The sequence below is a fragment of the Oncorhynchus tshawytscha genome, linkage group LG33 (assembly GCF_018296145.1).
Source record: "Oncorhynchus tshawytscha isolate Ot180627B linkage group LG33, Otsh_v2.0, whole genome shotgun sequence".
Lineage (NCBI taxonomy): Eukaryota > Metazoa > Chordata > Actinopteri > Salmoniformes > Salmonidae > Oncorhynchus > Oncorhynchus tshawytscha.
Genome location: NC_056461.1, coordinates 11,222,457 through 11,242,454, shown reverse-complemented (window position 1 = coordinate 11,242,454; position 19,998 = coordinate 11,222,457). Strand labels below are relative to the sequence as shown.

General features: G+C 38.4%; 1 protein-coding gene across 2 annotated transcripts in view; it reads right to left on the bottom strand.

The window, feature by feature from the left end:
- LOC112230880 (laminin, gamma 3) overlaps positions 1-19,998 on the bottom strand; it is a 252,515-nt gene that overhangs the window by 76,408 nt on the left and 156,109 nt on the right. The gene's annotated exons all lie outside the window — the stretch shown is intronic.

The window sequence follows — 19,998 nt, the reverse complement described above, 5'->3', positions numbered from 1 at the left end:
CATGTCTTCATTTTAATTATTAATATATTTTTTTGTATTTTACCACCTCCACAATTTCAATCTTGTCTCATTGCTGCAACTCCCCAACGGTCTTGGGAGGCGAAGGTCGAGTCATGCATCCTCCAAAACATGACCCGCTAAACCGCGACTCTTAACTTCTTAAGGTATAGGGGGCAGCATTTTCACTTTTGGATAAATAGCGTGCCCAATTTCAAATTCCTGCTACTCATGCCAAGAATATAAGATATCCATATTATTAGTAGATTTGGATAGAAAACACTCTGATGTTTCTAAAAAACTGTTTGAATCGTGTCTATGAGTATAACAGAACTTATGTAGCAGAGCGTGAAATTCAAATGAAATTATTCAAAATATTTAACTTTCATAAAATCACAAGTTCAATACACCAAAATAAACTTTACTTCCAGCCACCATGTCAGATTTCCAAAAAGGCTTTACGGCGAAAGCAAACCTTGCGATTATCTGAGGACAGCGCCCCATCATACAAACACATGAAAATCATATTTCAACCAAGCAGGTGTCATGAAAGTCAGAAATAATGAGATAGTTCATGCCTTAACTTTGAAGATCTTCTTCTGTTGGCACTCCAATATGTCCCAGAAACATCACAAATGGTCATTTTGTTTGATAAATTCCTTCTTTATATCCCCAAAATGTCCATTTATTTGGCACGTTTGATTCTGAAATACACCGGTTCCAACTCGCCCAACATGACTACAAATGATCTTATAAGTTACCTGTAAACTTGGTCCAAACATTTCAAACAACTTTCCTAATCCAACTATAGGTATCCTAAAAAGTAAATAATCAATCAAATTTAAGACGGAATATACTGTGTTCAATAGTGGATAAAATCAAAGTGGAGCGAGCTCCAGGTCGCGCGCACCAAACAATATAGTCCACTTGGCTTGACACTTAGAAAGTACAGCTGTACTTCTTCATTTCTCAAAGGAAAAACATCAACCGATTTCTAAAGACTGTTGTTATCTAGTGGAAGCCATAGGAACTACAACCAGGTGCCTCATAAATCTAGTTTCCCATAGAAAATAATAGAAAACACAGTGACCTAAAAAAAAGAAATTCTTGGATAGTTTGTCCTCTGGGTTTCGTCTTCCAAATAAGTTATGTTATACTCACAGACACAATTTTAACAGTTTTGGAAACTATAGAGTGTTCTCTATCAAAATCTACCAATTACTTGCATATCCTAGCCTCTGGGCCTGAGTGGCAGGCAGTTTACTTTGGGCACGCTTTTCAGCCGGATGTGAAAATACTGCCCCCTATACCAAAGAGGTTTTAATTATCATCTGCCCGCTTAACCCGGAAGCCAGCCACACCAATGTGTCAGAAGAAACAATTGACGACAGAGGTCCGGCTCGCCGCAAGAGTACAATAAGTCAAGTAAAGTCCCCCAGGACAAACCCCCCCTAACACAGACGATGTTGGGCCAATTGTGAGCCGCCCTATGGGACTCCCAATCACGGCCTGTTGTGACATAGCCTGGGATCAAACCCAGATCTGTAGTGACACCTCCAGCACTGCGATGCAGTGCCTTAGACCACTGCGCTACTCGGGAGGCCTCTTTGTCTTTTTCTTGAAGAAGATGGTGCCGACAGACATGGCTGCTCTGCTTCTAGCTTCTAAGCAATGTTATTTCTTACATTATTAGTCCAGAACGTGTTATCCAAAACAACTTTTGGATATCAGAGCGGCTGAAACTCACCAGCATTACGACCAGAAATACAACTTTCCAGAATTGGATCCTTTGTTAAGTTTAAGTTTGCAGACGACACAACAGTAGTAGGCCTGTTTACCAGCAATGGCGAGACAGCCTACAATTAGGAGGTGAGGACCCTGGAGAAGGTGAAAAGCTTGGAGAACAGTGGAGAAGGTGAAATGCTTTTGTGTCCTTAGGAGCCTCAAGAAATTCAGCTTGGCCCCTACAAGCTTTTACAGATGCACAATTGAGAGCCTCCTGTAAGGCTGCATCATCACCTGGTACGGCTACTACACCGCCCGCAACCACAGGTCTCTCTCCAGAGGTTGGTGCGGTCTTCCCAACGCATCATCGGGGGCGCAATGCCTGCCCTCTAGGATACTTACAACGCCCGATGTCACAGGAAGGCCAAAAAGATAATCAAGGACATCAACCACCCGAGCAACGGCGAGGTCAGTACACGTACATTAAAGCTGGGACCGAGAGACTGTAAAACAGATTCTATCTCAAGGCCATCAGACTGTTAAATAGCCATCACTAACCGGCTACCGGTTACTCAATCCTGCACATTAAAGGCTGCTACCCTATATACATAGACATGGAATCATTGTGACGTTAATAATGGAATACATACTGCTTTACTTATTTCAATGTATATACTCTGTTGTATTCTACTGTATTTTAGTCAATGCCACTCCGACATTGCTCGTCCTAATATTTATATATTTCTTAATTCCATTCTTTCACTTTAAGATTTGTGTGTATTGTTGTGAAATGTTAGACACTACTGCACTGTTGGAGCTAGGAACAGAAGCATTTTGCTACACCTGCAATAACATTTGCTAAATATGTGTATGTGACCAAAAAAATGTGATTTTATTTAAATACAGTAAAGCATTTTAGTTATAAAACGAAATAACAAAGGGAGCCTTGAATTATTAAATTATTAAACAATGAATACATCAATTGATTAGATTTTTTAATATTGGCTCTATTGGAGACTTTAATTAAAAGCTTTTTTTGTTAGAACATACCATATGGGATTGATTATAATATGTTGTAAATTAGGCTAACCAATTGTAGGCTAACCAATGCCCAAAAGGTGATTCAGTGAAAATAAAAATCTGATTGATTTATCAAGACCAGTCCCCATGCCTGTCTCAAAGCAGTGTGAAACGGTGCTAAAATAGTTGACCACAAGCAGGTAGGATGTTGCTTCAAATCCAATCAGAACAATTGGATGGCTTTGGGTGTTTCAGTAAGCAACACTTTATTGCCTTCAATTGCATTAGCCTATATTATTGCAATACTTCCATCATTCAGAGATATTTATTCACATAGTAATTCATTTTGGATCCATCCAGATGTGTTTGGAAAACAGTGCATGTGGTGGGCTATGCAAAGAGATGGGTGAAGTGACATGCCTCACAAACATCCATTAATACATTTATAGTCCCTAAACTCGGCAAGAGTCTATTGTCCTGCTGATAGCCCATCAAGGGTGGATGGCTTTTTTTGTATTCCAATTTATTGGGAAGTCTGCTAAACCATTTACACCTGGCCCACAGCGTTGTTGCATACTTACAGTACATTGCACTTTCACCCCATTCTCTGCCTGACTCTCTACCAATGCCACCGGATTATTCTTTCTATCGTTGTTATCTGTTTCGTAACATTCCACAAGCAAATGTAATAAATTAAACACATTAAATAGCTCAGGTATTGAAAATATGTGAAATATGCTTATTAGTGGAGGCTTCGTGGCATTGCCATGAACTTTTAATTTTGCAGATATCACTTGCGTATAATCAGTCAGCACATATATTTTAAGAATATAATGGAATATAACAGACCATTTTCATTTATTTTAGAATAAAAACCTTACCGTGTAGTAATAAGCTACTGCCCAGTTACACCTTCTTCTTCTGACAGAGGAAGAGCAATTCTTAAATTATTGTTCTACATTCAATCAGTCTCTTCTTCTTCATCCTCATCATTCAGTTCATTCAAATTCAATTGTCATACATTAATCACTCCCATTCAACAACTCCAAATCGCTTTTGCATGTGCTCCAAAGGGATAACTTGAAATAACATGATGAAGTCAGAAGTTTACCTTAGCCAAATACTTTTAAACAATTTAAAGGCAATGCTACTAAATACTATTTGAGTGTATGTAAACTTCTGACCCACTGGGAATGTGATGAAAGAAATAAAAGCTGAAATAAATAATTCTCTCTACTATTATTCTGACATTTCGCATTCCTAAAATAAAGTGGTGATCCTAACTGACCTAAAACAGGGAATTTTTAACATGATTAAATGTCAGGAATTGTGAAAACTGAGTTGAACTTGGGTAGCCTTCCACAAGCTTCCCACAATAAGTTGGATACATTTTGGCCCATTCCTCCTGACAGAGCTGGTGTAACTGAGTCAGGTTTGTAGGCCTCCTTGCTCGCACACGTCTTTTCAGTTCTGGCCACACATTTTCTATGGGATTGAAGTCAGGGCTTTGTGATGGCCACTCCAATACCTTGACTTTGTTGTCCTTAAGCCATTTTGCCACAACTTTGGAAGTATGCTTGGGGTCATTGTCCATTTGGAAGACCCATTTGCGACCAAGCTTTAACTTCCCGACTGAGGTCTTGAGATGTTGCTTCAATATATCCACGTCATTTTCCTGCCTCATGATGCCATCTATTTTGTGAAGTGCACCAGTCCCTCCTGCAGCAAAGCACCCCCACAACATGATGCTGCCACCCCCGTGTTTCACGGTTGGGATGGTGTTCTTTGGCTTGCAAGCCTCCCCTTTTTTCCTCCAAACATAACGATGGTCATCATTTTCGTTTCATCATACCAGAGGACATTTCTCCAAAAACTACAATCTTGTCCCCATGTGCAGTTGCAAACCATAGTCTGTCTTTTTTTCTTTTCTCCCCAATTTCATGGTATCCAATTGTTGTAGTAGCTACTATCTTGTCTCAACCAAGCCACACTGCTTCTTAACACAGCGCGCATCCAACCCGGAAGCCAATGAGGAAACACCGTGCACCTGGCAACCTTGGTTAGCACGCACTGTGCCCGGCCCGCCACAGGAGTCACTGGTGCGCGATGAGACAATGAAATCCCTACTGCCCAAGCCCTCCCTAATCCGGACGACGCTAGGCCAATTGTGCATCGCCCCACGGACCTCCCGGTCGCGGCCAGTTACGACAGAGCCTGGGCACAAACCCAGGGACCCTGATGGCACAGCTGGCGCTGCAGTACAGCGCCCTTAACCACTGCACGACCCGGGAGGCCTTTAGTCTGTCTTTTTTATGGTGGTTTTGGAGCAGTGGCTTCTTCCTTGCTGAGCAGCCTTTCAGGTTATGTCGATATAGGACTCATTTTACTGTGGATATAGATACTTTTGTACCTGTTTCCTCCAGCATCTTCACAAGGTCCTTTGCTGTTGTTCTGGGATTGATTTGCACTTTTCAGACCATAGTACGTTCATCTCTAGGAGACAGTCTCCTTCCTGAGCGGTACGACGGCTGCGTGGTCCCATGGTGCTTATACTTGCGTACTTTTGTTTGTACAGATGAACGTGGTACCTTCAGGCGTTTGGAAATTGCTCCCAAGGTTGAACCAGACTTGCGGAGGTCTACAATTTTTTTCTGAGGTCTTGGCTTATTTCTTTTGATTTTCCCATGATGTCAAGCAAAGAGGCACTGAGTTTGAAGGTAGGCCTTGAAAAACATCCACAGGTAAACCTCCAATTGACTCAAATTATGTCAATTAGCCTGTCAGAAGGTTCTAATGCCATGACATCATTTTCTGTACATTTCCAAGCTGTTTAAATGCCCAGTCAACTTAGTGTTTGTAAACTTCTGACCCACTGGAATTGTGATACAGTGAATTATAAGGGAAATAATCTGTCTGTAAACAATTGTTGGAAAAATTACTTGTGTCATGCACAAAGTAGATGTTCTAACCGACTTGCCAAAACTATAGTTTCTTAATAAGAAATTTGTGGATTGGTTGAAAAACTTGTTTTAATGACTCCAACATAAATGTATGCAAATTTCTGACTTTAGCTGTAGGTAAATTAAATCATCTAAAGGAAAAATGTCATTATTTATTAGCCTAGTGGATATAAGGGTTTTTGGCATATCATGTGAATTAGGCCTCATGTAAAATCATTGTCAAAAGCGCAATAAGTGCTGTTGCATGACTAACAGATGGTGTTTACATTACTATATAATTTATCTGGCAGTTTGGAACCATGTAAACAATACTAAATAAAGTATAATTAATACCAGAGAGTCTGTTCCAATTTTTTTTTTAAGTAAAGAAACAGCATAGCAAAGTTGTGAAATTGCTTTAATTTAATTTTGCAGTTGCATGAAGCTTGGTGATCACATAATCAGTAGGATATTACTCAAACACTCAAATAGGCGACAGAAGCAGGGACAGCATAGGGCTCAGTGACTCACTCATTCCTGGCTTTTGCTCAGTATAAATATGATATGATTGTCTTTAGCATGCAGTCTCTCCTCTCGCATCAGCTAATTTCGTTTGAAATATTATTTGGATTATAATACATTAATATATTTGTAGGGGTTGATGCATTTTTCGTGAGGGTAAATCTGGTCTGTGATATTGAGTTAGAAATGTAAAACTTCAGAGTACTTAAGCATTGAATACATTGCAACTTTGCCATTGTTTGGCCATTAAGCTACACTCAACTCTGACTGACTGCAGCATCTATCCATAAATCTAAACTGTGGCACAGATTGGGGGATTTTCACACCTAGCTGAGCCCTTAGACTAGCATTGTGTAAATTAATGGAGGTGTGAATGTTTCAGTCAGTCTCTCTCCTATCACACTAGTCCTGCATCAGGCCAAAAAAAAACAGCTGGCGGGTGATCCTGGAGTTGAGAGAGAACTTGTGTAAGTACTATGGCGCAATTACACTTGACATGTGGGCTGACAGTTTTCAAAAAACAGGATACTTGTGCATTACAGCCCATTACATAAACAAAGGGTGGAAGTTATCCACCACAGAGTGGGACAGTGCAGCTCATATCTGCAGATAACATAAGGCTAGCTATTGTGAAAGAATACTTGGGAATTCTGTTGATTTCCCCCATCGCTTCAAGAGGCCTACTGTAATTTTGTGGTTCCAAAGGATAAACCGTCACCTTCAGATGGATACGTGTTTTCAGAGAGAAGCCAGCTGCGAGCCTGCGACCAGACACAGTGGATGACATCCTTTTCCTGCACAGCAATTTGAATAAGCCCAGTGTTGAATGGACTGTTTTTGAATTGATTTTAGTTTTTTAAAATTTGTTGTCTAATATAAGGCTCTTTAAAGTGATTTGAGTTGTCAATGTGCCGCGTTGCATTGTGGAAAAAAATACCTGTTCTTACTTTATGGCATGATTTATTTTTATTCAAATGTTGAATAAACACGCAGCCAAATGAATTAATGCAAGAAATAGGAATAATAGCTACTGTCTGTAGTCACAAAAACAATTAGGCAATATAAATTGCTATTATTTTGTTGGGTAATGGATCGGCTCTCGGAACTCATTAAGAGGCGGCTTCTGTCTTCAATATAATCATTCATTCAGAAGGTTAAACCCATAGGTCTTAGGCCTGCAGGAAATTCAATTAGATTACCAGGTTAATCATTCGGTTATAATAATCCATGCCTTCTGGGAATGATATGAAGTCCAACAAGTATGGGTGGAGTTGGAAATTTGTCTGTCAGAAGTATTACAATGGAAATGAACTTTTAATCCATCTGTCTGCATATTTCAAGACATGGCATATAAAGGTGCAGTGAGATGGGTTGGACGATACTTTTTTTGTCAATCATCTTGAAAAAAATGTACACAAGAAAACTGAAAATCAACGAATGTCAGCTTTTAAATGCTTTATTATCCAAATGTTGAAAGTGCATGTGGGCGACGGAGAGAAACAAAATGGTGCAGTTTGGCGGAGAGTGATGCGGGCACTAGAGATGGGGGTGTGAACAGGTGGTTATGGACAGATGTGATGTAGTTGTTGTTTGTTATCTAAAAAGATCAAATAAAATCGTACAAAAAAATGAAATAAGTAAAAATGACAAGCTTGCAACACACATCTGATTATTCATTATAAATAGGATTTATTTGATTTACTTAGTTTCCATTTTCATTGTAACCACAATGTCAGAAATAATTGAACACACACAACATGAGCAGATTTAACTTAGTCAAAATATTTCTTTACTAAAGACTATCAGACTTTTTTATTTTGATTCAAAGCCACAAATGAGTGAGTCACTCAGCTTTATGCTGGCCAAGCCTAAACGAATGTATTAAATTGCCTAAATAAACTAGTACATTTCATAAATAAATGAAGTAGCTCAGATCTTGAAAATATGGGCAACCTTTCTCCCCTCCCTATCCTTGCTGGACTCTCTTTCATTCAGTTTCTTCTTGACTTCAGCAAAGAAGGACTCCGTGTTTCAGAAACTCACTTTATATACAGGGGCTATCACTCTTTCACACTGTGGTAAATAAAGCCAGTTATTATTTCTGTCTGTTTTTAGAGGGAGAGAAACCAAAAGCCCACCATGCCTATTTTTCGAAAATCGTCAGTCCACATGTCAAGTGTAATTGCGCCACAGAATTTACCCAAGTTCTCTCTCTATTCCGGGACTACCTGCCAGCTATTTTTTTTGTTGCCTAATGCAGGACTCTAGTACCAGAGAAGAGAGACTCTTGGACTGAAACATTCACACCTCCATTAATTTATGAAATGATAGTCAATTTTTGCCACAGTTCAGAGTACCAATAGATCAGCGTTCTAACTCCCCCTTGTGATAGTGTGGTGCAATGACAGAATGACGCAATTTACCACAATCTGTCACCATCTACCACAAATCTGACCGACTTCACAGGTTGAACGTTTGAACGTAAAACATGTTTTTTTTAAATCATATTGCGTTTTTGTTGTTGTTGAACTTTCATGTGCCTTAATAACAAACTTGTATGCCATCTGTAAATACAAATAAAGTTGCTAAATTATGAGCCCAGTTGGATTAGCCAAAGAAAAAGCCAGGAACCTTCCCGCTAACAATGATTGGCTGAGATACTGAGTTGGCTGGACATGCCGAGAGATGAGTTTCAGATTGGTCCTGCAGAGTAGCATCTTGTGTCTATAAAAGTAGCTGCTCGTTATGCACAGATAATCCTTTCTACTGCAGTTGTTTCTAAAGATATAAAGTCAGCCACGGAGAACTGCGAATATGTTGCTACTGCTCTCAATAACATTGCTGCCCTGAATTTATCAGGTGCTATCGACAAAGGTCAACGGGAAAAAGTTGTGATGGACTACTTTCTGGAGGATGATCAACAGTGTTGTTGTCACAGAAGAGGTTGACCGAGTTTTGAAATCAGTGGAAGTCAACGAGCCAAACAGGCTGTGTAAACTAAACGGAAATGACACAGGACGTCTTATTTAATAAAAGGGTTTGCAGTCTGCCGTGAAGCTTTCATTCTTGTATACGGGTAAGAATCTAGCTACAGTTTCAGAAATTATACATTTCTAATTTTACAGAAAGTTATTTTCATTACAAGTTAAAGCTTGCTGTTAGCTAGCCAGCTGGAGTTCGATGGCTGGCTTGCTAGCTAACATTGAACGTACTTGGTTAACTTTAGCTAGATATGACAATCAGTTTGTATTACTAGTAACATCACTCTATGCATTGGGATTATAGTAAAAATGTTTAGCTAGTTAACGTTACATGTCTAAACAAAAGACCCCAAGTTAAAGTTTGCCATTAGCTAGCTAACGTTAGCTGAGGTTAGATGGCTGGCTTGCTAGGTAACATTAACTTAATGTATGAAGTGTGTGTAACGTTCGTGATGTTTTCTCAGAATGCCATTTCGCAATGCTAGTTATAGCCTAATGTTAGCTAGCTAACTAGCTAACATTGAACCTATTTGGTTAACTTTAGCTAGCTATGACAATCAGTTTGTATTGCTAGTAAAATCTTGCTGTTAGCTAGCCAGCTGACGTTAGATGGCTGGCTAGTTAGCTAACATTACCTGTACGAACTGTGTATAGTGATATTATCTCAGAATGACAGTTCGTATCTATTGTATAATAATGCTAAAATAATTGTATCTGGAATTTGTCTTTCAGCATCAGTAGAACATGCCTGACTTTCCTCCATCAGTCAAACAAGGAGAATGGTCTAATGCCTCCCATCAACAAAATAGCTGGCCCTCTTCAACCGATCGCTACCTGCACCTACCCGCCTGTCCAACATCACTACTCTGGACGGCTCTGACTTAGAATACGTGGACAACTACAAATACTTAGGTGTCTGGTTAGACTGTAAACTCTCCTTCCAGACCCATATCAACATGCCGGGGCGGCAGCGTAGCCTAGTGGTTAGAGCGTTGGACTAGTAACCGGAAGGTTGCAAGTTCAAACCCCCGAGCTGACAAGGTACAAATCTGTCGTTCTGCCCCTGAACAGGCAGTTAACCCACTGTTCCCAGGCCATCATTGAAAATAAGAATGTGTTCTTAACTGACTTGCCTGGTTAAATAAAGGTAAAATTAAATTAAATTAAAATGAAATCTCCAATCCAAAGTTAAATCTAGAATTGGCTTCCTATTTCGCAACAAAGCATCCTTCACTCATGCTGCCAAACATACCCTTGTAAAACTGACCATCCTACCAATCCTCGACTTTGGCGATGTCATTTACATAATAGCCTCCAATACCCTACTCAACAAATTGGATGCAGTCTATCACAGTGCAATCTGTTTTGTCACCAAAGCCCCATATACTACCCACCATTGCGACCTGTACGCTCTCGTTGGCTGGCCCTCGCTTCATACTCGTCGCCAAACTCACTGGCTCCATGTCATCTACAAGACCCTGCTAGGTAAAGTCCCCCCTTATCTCAGCTCGCTGGTCACCATAGCATCTCCCACCTGTAGCACACGCTCCAGCAGGTATATCTCTCTAGTCACCCCCAAAACCAATTCTTTCTTTGGCCGCCTCTCCTTGCAGTTCTCTGCTGCCAATGACTGGAACGAACTACAAAAATCTCCGAAACTGGAAACACTTATCTCCCTCACTAGCTTTAAGCACCAACTGTCAGAGCAGCTCACAGATTACTGCACCTGTCCATAGCCCACCTATAATTTAGCCCAAACAACTACCTCTTTCCCAACTGTATTTAATTTATTTATTTATTTTGCTCCCCATTATTTTTATTTCTACTTTGCACATTCTTCCATTGCAAAACTACCATTCCAGTGTTTTACTTGCTATATTGTATTTACTTTGCCACCATGGCCTTTTTTGCCTTTACCTCCCTTCTCACCTCATTTGCTCACATTGTATATAGACTTGTTTATACTGTATTATTGACTGTATGTTTGTTTTACTCCATGTGTAACTCTGTGTCGTTGTATCTGTCGAACTGCTTTGCTTTATCTTGGCCAGGTCGCAATTGTAAATGAGAACTTGTTCTCAACTTGCCTACCTGGTTAAATAATGGTAAATAAAATAATAATAAAATAATAATCAAGCAAAGGCAGCAGCGCAGTCATCAACTACATGCACAAGCTCCACCACAGCCTGGACCTTCATGTTCTGATCACAGGCCACACCAAGTTTGCCCTTGACTGGTGCTTCGGCCTTATCAAGCAGCCCTGCAGAAAGACGAGAGTGAACACCTTGTCTGAGATTACTAGTGTTGTGAAGGACAGCAGTGTGACAGGGTCAACATCTCACAGCTGGTTGGACTGGAAGATGGTACGGTGCTGGTGGAAAGCTAAGGCTGGCAACAACACCTGACTCCGTTCTTCAGGCCACTGCCACAGATAAAGCAGTCGCAGCCCTTCAGGTGAAAATAATTGTTGTTGTATTGTATGAGGTGAATTGATGTTGTGCAGGGTTGTAATGTCTTCAGATTTCTTGCTGTTGTTCTTATTCATCTGCTGCGCAATGCTGTCATCCTTCCACCCATAGATTGTCTGCCTGTACAAGCACCACCTGGACTGGACACAGCTAGACAACGTATCAACGTATCTTTTTGAGAAGATCGGGGAGTTTTGCGAGGAAGAGGTTATGGACGTCACATGCCCTGCACGAAAGTCCAGGGCAGGACAGAAACAGCCTCTCTCCTAACACATCTCATATGTTGCTGCTACAATTTTTTTTATCCTGCTGCTCAGCCACTTTACCCCTGATTGTATGCATATAACTACCTCGTCTATCACTGATATAGTTATTGATATCGTTCTTGTACTGTACATACCAGAGGTGTGGACTTGAGTCACATGACTTGGACTCGAGTAAGACTCAAGTCACAAATATGATGACTTGGACTCAACTTTGACTTTTAATTTTAAAAATTATGCTATTAAAAAATGTGTGCATCGCATCAACTCTTCATTTAACAGATTACAGTTTGAATCAGACAGCAGCCAATAAAATTGTGCCAGCTGAGAAAAAGTTGTTCGTGGCAGTGCAGAGGATGATGATACCCAAAAGTATTATATTTGGATATGAAGACAACGCTGTATCAACAAAAAACAGATTGCAACTTCAAAACATGTCGGAAGAAAATTACAGACAGAGGCGCAACAATTTCCAACTTTGTTCGACATTTGATTTGGATCTCTTTTAGTCCCCATTTGGACTAATCTTCCAAGAGTCCTTAAACATTAAAATACAATTTATAATACAAACACATTTTCTACATGTAACACACTATTACAAACATACATAATATACTAACTTCATGACCCAATAAATACTCAATCTAAAAAATATTGATTCTTCATCTACTATAGTCCCACAACATTTATATGTATTATATTTAAATGGTTTGAAAATCATTTTTACATTTATATATTGAAAGGTTTCTGGTTTGCTCAGTTAATTTATTCAATTTCTTTATTGCTCTAAATCTAAATGTTATTTTGCCTGTTTCTCTTTTCTGTCTGGATAACGCATAGATGGTGGACAATCTATTCCTAGTATTTATGGAATGTCTGTCTCTTACCAACTGAATACCGTTGTGAATAGAACTTGGCATGTTTTTTTCATTTATCTTGTCAATTGATGACCAACCAAGAACATTGCACATGACTGCAACAGAAGAACCATATCTCCACCTTAAAACAATCCTTGCTGCTTTGTTCTGTGCAATCTGCAGCCTCCTAACTTCACTTGATGATGCATTTCCCCAGACCACAGAACAATAGTTCACTTGACTCTCAATTAATGCTTGTGTTATTTGCTTAAGAATTTTTCCTGGTAAATATTTAGCTATCCTTCTGATTATGCCTGCTGTTTTAATTATTTTACATAGATTAATTATTTGAGACAACCATGATAAGCAGTTCTCTAGCTGCACTCCCAATAGTTTGGTTTCTGACACTCCTTCAATTTGTACTCCTTCCATACCTAATTGTATCCCATGGTGTTTTGGCCTTTTCCTAGTGGAACAGACCAACATAACTTTGGTTTTCTTGGTGTTTAAAACGAGTTTGTTCTGGCAAACCCACTTCCTGATATTCTCCAAATTTCCTTGTAAAGCTTGCTGTACCTGTTGAACCGATTGTCTTGCTGCATAAATTGTAGAATCATCTGCACATATAGTAGCTTGAGTTTCAGCTAAGGCATAGGGAGGGTTATTGGTATATATTAAATAAAGAAGTGACCCAAGGCAGTTGCCCTGCGGTATTCCACAGTTTAACACATCAGGGGTAGAAAATTAACCATTGATATAGGTGGACTGTTTCCTGTCAGTTAGATATGACTGTACCCAATTCAATCCTTAAAACCATAATGTATTAATTTTGTCAAAATTATTTAATGATCCACTAAATCAAATGCTGCACTGAAATCTAAACTGAAATCTAAAAATTGAGCCACTGGTCAGTCATGTTAACCAATGCAGTGGTTGTGGAATGTTTTTTTGTGACTATCATGCTCATTGGCTGTAATCAAATCATTATTTTCCATGTACTCCCATATTTGTCTACTCACAATAGCCTCCAATATCTTACTGATTGTAGGGAGTAGACTAATTGGTTGACTATTGGCAGGAGTAATGGGTTCTTTGCTGTCTTTCGGAACACAATTTCGCATGTTTCCATACATTTGCAAACATCCCCTTTTCCAGTGACCAATTAAATATGTATCTCAGTGGAACTGCAATCTGGGGAGCAGCACAGCAAAGCAAAAAATTGTCCATAAGACCATAACCTGTAGATTTATCATCAGGTAATGACTTCAATAGGTTTAACATCTCCTCCACTGACACCATTTGGGGACTAAAAGAGCCGATCTTGTTGCTCATAATATGATCATCAATCCATTGGAAAATAGCTTTTTTGGAAGAATGTATGTTTACATTGTTGCTCAGAAAATGGATTTTCTATGTAAAACATCTGCAAAATGATTGGCAATATTGACTGGTTTTGTTATTTATTCTCCCGTCAACCTCCACACTAGATGGGCATGATGAGATAGATGTACCAAGTAAGCACTTAACTGTGTTCCATACCTTTTTAGAATAATTTTCACAATCAATAAAAGCATTGTTGTAAAATAACTTTTTTTCTTTTGATTCAATTTAACTGCATAATTACATAATGTTCTATAATTCTGTTCATCAATTTATAATTTTGACTTGGCTGCTAAGGCTTTTGCCATATTTCTTTGAGAAAAAGCCTCACCGAGTTCATCATCAATCCATGGAGATGGATGAGCAGCAACTGTACTCTTTCTTATAGGGGCATGATGGTCCATTACCTCAGTGAGCAAATCAATAAAACATTCTGTAGCGTGATTTAGTTCATCCTCTAGATAAATCAGCTTCCAGGGTACAGCAGCCAAATCATTTAAAAATATCTCATGATTAAATGTTTTAAAATTTCTCTTGACCACAACCCTAGGGGGTTTCTTTGGACCTTGGTGTTCATGGTTATGGTCACAATATTATGGTCTGTCCAGCCCACTGGCATTGATCTGTCTTTTTAGCATTGCAATGGTATATTACAGAAAATCAGATCAATGCATGTATCTGAACGATGACCCAACTAATTGATGATCTAGTAGTATCATTAACCATTTGTTTCAATCCACAGTTCTCGGCATATCTCATCAATTTTGTTCTATTCGAATTATTGTGATCCTTCCAATTTATATTAAAATCACCCAAGATAAATACATCTCTGTTGCTATCTATGGCCTGGTCAAACCCAGTACATAAGTCATCCAAATAGGACACTTTAGAGCTAGGAGGTCTATACACACATCCCACCACATCCCACCTGGTGAGGCAGATGTATTTGAGCCCATAGTGCTTCTACTTGACATACATTAAGGTTATCCCTCCTTTTAAAATGTATATGATTCTGAATATACACTGCTACAGCCCCACCATTCCTATTCCTATCCCTTCTCAGTAGACTATATCTATGAATGTTCATTTGCCCATCATTTACAGATGCATCTAAATGTGTTTCGGTCAAAGCCAAAATATGAAAATGATTTATGTTGACCAAGTTAAAAAACCTCATGTATTTTGTTAGGAAGGCTACATACATTAACCTGAGCTATATGCAACCCTTTCCTTGTCAAGTGGAGATCAATAGAGAATGTAATTGTTGTAGTTGAGGTTGTTGTGATACACTTCAACACACAAACTCAAATTTGAACATTAAATTAAAATAGCCAGGGAGTCATTCATGATTTGCATAAATGTAATATACTAACTATTACTCTTGTTAAAAATATGAAATGGCATTACATTTGGTGAAGAGCATGCGTAGCACATTCATCTCCTGCACATCCATCACTCCAGTGTTTTATTGGTATATTGTAATTACTTCGCCACCATGGCCTATTTATTGCCTTACCTCCCTTACGTTACCTCATTTGCACACACGGTATATTGAACTTTTCCACTGTATTATTGACTGTATGTTTGTTTATTCCATGTGTAACTCTGTGTTGTTGTATGTGTCAAACGGCTTTGCTTTATCTTGGCCAGGTCACAGTTGTAAATGAGAACCTGTTCTCAACTTGCTGGTTAAATAAAAGTGAAAAAAAGAGCACATTATGACTTGTTTAGGACTCGAAACTCAAAGTTAAAGACTTGAGACTTGACTTGATACTTGACATTCTTGACTTGAGATTTGACTCGGACTTGCCTGTCTTGACTTGGGACTTGAGTGCTAAGACTTGAGACTTACTTACTGAAAAAGTGTGTGCGAGCAAGGAGGCCTACAAACCTGACTCAGTTACACTAGCTTTGTCAGGAGGAATGGGCCAAAATTCACCCAACTTATTTTGGGAAGCTTGAGGAAGTCTACCCAAAACGTTTTACCCAAGTTAAACAATTTAAAGGCAATGCTACTAAATACTAATTAGGTGTATGTACACTTCTGACCCACTGGGAATGTGATGCAAGAAATAAAAGCTGAAATAAATCATTCTCTCTACTATTATTCTGACATTTCACATTCTTAAAATAAAGTGGTGATCCTAACTGACCTAAGACAGGGAATTTTTACTAGGATTATATGTCAGGAATTGTGAAAAACTGAGGTTAAAAGTATTTGGTTAAGGTGTATGAATCTTCCGACTTCAACTGTATGGAATACTATGTGACAAGTGCGTGTGTAACAGTATAATAAGTATCCTAATGTACTGGCGTGAAGGCAAATGGGCAGTGGTGTTTCAGTAAAAATACTTTAAAGTACTCCTTAAGTAGTTTTTTGGTGGTATCTGTACATTAGTTTATTATTCATATTTTTGCCGTCTTTTACTTTTACTTCACTACATTCCGAAATAAAATAATGTATTTTCTACTCCATACGTTTTCCCTGACAAAAGTATTTGTTACATTTTGACAGCAATAGTCCAATTCACACACTTATCAAGAGAACATCCATGGTCATCCCTACTGCATCAGATCTGCCAGACTCACTAAGCACAAAGGCTTTGTTTGTAAATTATGTGAGTGTTGGAGTGTGACCCTGACTATCCGTCAATCTATATTTTTTTTACAAATTAAAAAAATTGTGCCATCTGGTTTAATATAAGGAATTCGAAATGATTTATACTTTTACTCAAATATGACAATTTAGTACTTTTTCCACCACTGAATGTGGCTGGGGGTTATAGCATTTATTTCACATGACCCATCAATTTAGACAAGTGTGTCTGGGTAAGTGTCATCTAATATTTATAAAATAGTTTTATCTGGACACTTTCTGTTTCCCTGGAATTTTTCCTCATTGTAGGCTTCTACCACGTTTAGTCTTATTCTTTACTACACTACACACTGCACATGACCTCACATGTGAATCCTTAAAGAGATGGGTGGGGATGGTTTAAGAGGGTGTGAACAATGCTGAATGGGTGTGTAGACAGAGGAAAGCTCTCAAGTAGGTACCACAACATTCAACATTCATTGGCCCTTTTCCCATTGTTCCTCAAAAATGCAGTGTATGATAAACCATTTTGTAGCTTTGAGTCTTTACTTTTATCCAATGTAAAATGAACAATTTCCAGTTTTACTACATAAAACCGTTTTGAGCCAGTCAGTCACACATGATTGCGGCATAATCTCAAAACTTTAAATTGAGGAACCAATGTATTTCTAGATGAAACACTGATTAGGTTTGGTGAGAAAGTTAGATTTTTTTCTATTGTACTTAGTCAATTGGAAATGTGTTTAAAGTTGAGAAAAAACAGCCTTTTTGATGATCTGTTTTGAGTTTTGTACTAAGAGTTGTGAAATTTTACCACATACTCCTGAAAATAGTACCAAACCGATTAAAACACCTGTAAAATGTAGGGGAGGTGGGAAATTAGAATATGTTTGGGGAGTGGTTTAGACACAGCTCTTTTTTGCAACCGTGAGTGATGGTGTCATTTCAGCAATTAAGCAGGAAGTGGTGTGCCTTGTTGAATATATATATATATATATATATATCACCGTTAAGGGCTGTTCTTGTGCACAATACATCATGGAGTGTCTGGATGCAGTACTTAACTTTGGTTTAATGGCCTAATGTTATAAAGCCCAGAGGTGCCTTATTGCTTTTATGAAGTGGTTACTAATGGTTACTAAACTACATGTTTTGTCTTACATGTGGTGTGGACTGATATACCATGGCTTTCAAGCCAATCAGCATTCAAAGCTCAAACCACCCAGTTTATAATAGATTTTATATAATGTGTTATGTTATGCTAGTACATATTCTATGAATATGATCAGTGACGGAGTTTTGTGAAAGACTCATGTATGAGAATGCTTGACTAAAGTCAGTGGTTCTCATTTCTCTCCCCAGGGACATCTAGCTGTTCCAGAGGTAGCTTACTTGATTCAACCTGCCCAATTAACACAATAATAATGCCTAAGGAGTGAACAGATAAAATTGTGTCTTTCATGAAATTGGATAATATTTAAAGGAAACCAGATCAAAGTATGATGACCAAAGTATGAAAAATGACAGTTGCTTCTACATTCATAAAGTTTGATCATAAAGTTACTTGTCCCCTTCCTGATATGAAACACTTGGATTTATTATTAAGGGGACAAGGTGACATCACCGTATCGCTCATTTTTATACATCAATGGTAACATAATATTCTCTTAATGATATTAACTGTCTTCTTGGTAAACAACTTATTGTCCTGCTGAAAGGTGAATTGATCTCCCCAGTGTCTGGTGAAAAGCAGGTTGAACCTAGTTTTCCTCTAGGATTTTGCCTGTGCTTAGCTCCATTTAGTGTATTTTTTATCCTGAAAAACTCCCCAGTCCTTAACGATTACAAGCATACCCATAACATGATGGAGCCAGGACAAAAAGCGAATTGCTTTGTCAATTTTCTTTGCAGTATTACTTTAGTGCCTTGTGGGAAACAGGATGCATGTTTTGGAATATTTAATTCTCTACATGCTTCTTTCTTTTCACTCTGTCAGTTATGTTAGTATTGTGGAGTAACTACAATGTTGTTGATCCATCCTTAGTTTTGCTCTTTCACAGCCATTAAACTCTATAACTATTGTAAAGTCACCATTGACTTCATGGTGAAATTCCTGAGTGGCAATTGAGTTAGGAAGTACGCCTGTATCTTTGTAGTAACTGGGTGTATTGATACACCTCCTAATGTGTAATTAATAACCCCACCATGCTCAAAGGGATATTCAATGTCAATTTTTTAAATTGAATATATCTACCATTAGGTCAAAAAAAATCAAATGTTATTGGTCACATACACATATTCAGCAGATGTTATTGCGGGTGAAGCAAAATGCTAGGTGTCATTTTTTGAGAGGCATTAGAAAACCTTCCTCGTCTTTGTGGTTGAATCTGTGTTTGAATTCCACTTCTCGACTGAGAGACCTTACAGACAATTGTATGTGTGGGGTACAGAGATGAGGTGATCATTCAAAAAATCATGTTAAACACTAATATTGCACACAGAGTGAGTCCATGCAACTAATATGACTTGTTAAGCACATTTTTACTCCTGAACATTAGGCTTATCATACGAAAGGGGTTTAATACTTATTGACTCAAGACATTTCAGCTTTTAATTTTTTATTAATAAAAAAAAAACGTTCCACTTTGACGTTATTGTTATTGAAGGCACTGTAGAACATGTTTTTAATTAATAGGTATTTATAGAACCTGATGAAAAGGTTCTTTATAGCACCATACAGGTTCCATGGTTATTTATTGAACCTTCAAGAAAGGGTTGTCCTCTTAAGGATTCAACCCTTTTTTTCAATTTTCGCCTAAAATGACATACCCAAATCTAACTGCCTGTAGCTCAGGACCTGAAGCAAGGATATGCATACTCTTGATATCATTTGAAAGGAAACACTTCGAAGTTCGTGGAAATGTGAAATTAATGTAGAAGAATATAACACATTAGATCTGGTAAAAGATAATACAAAGAAAAATGTTTGTTTTTTGTACCATCCTCTTTGAAATGCAAGAGAAAGGCCACAATGCATTATTCCAGCCAAGGCGCAATTTAGATTTTGGCCACTAGATGGCAGCAGTGTATGTGCAAAGTTTTAGACTGATCCAATGCACCATTGCACATATATTCAAAATGTTCTATCAAGACTGCCCAAATGTGTCTAATTGGTTTATGAATACATTTTCAAGTTCGTAATTGTGCATTCTCCTCAAACAATAGCATGGTATTCTTTCACTGTAATAGC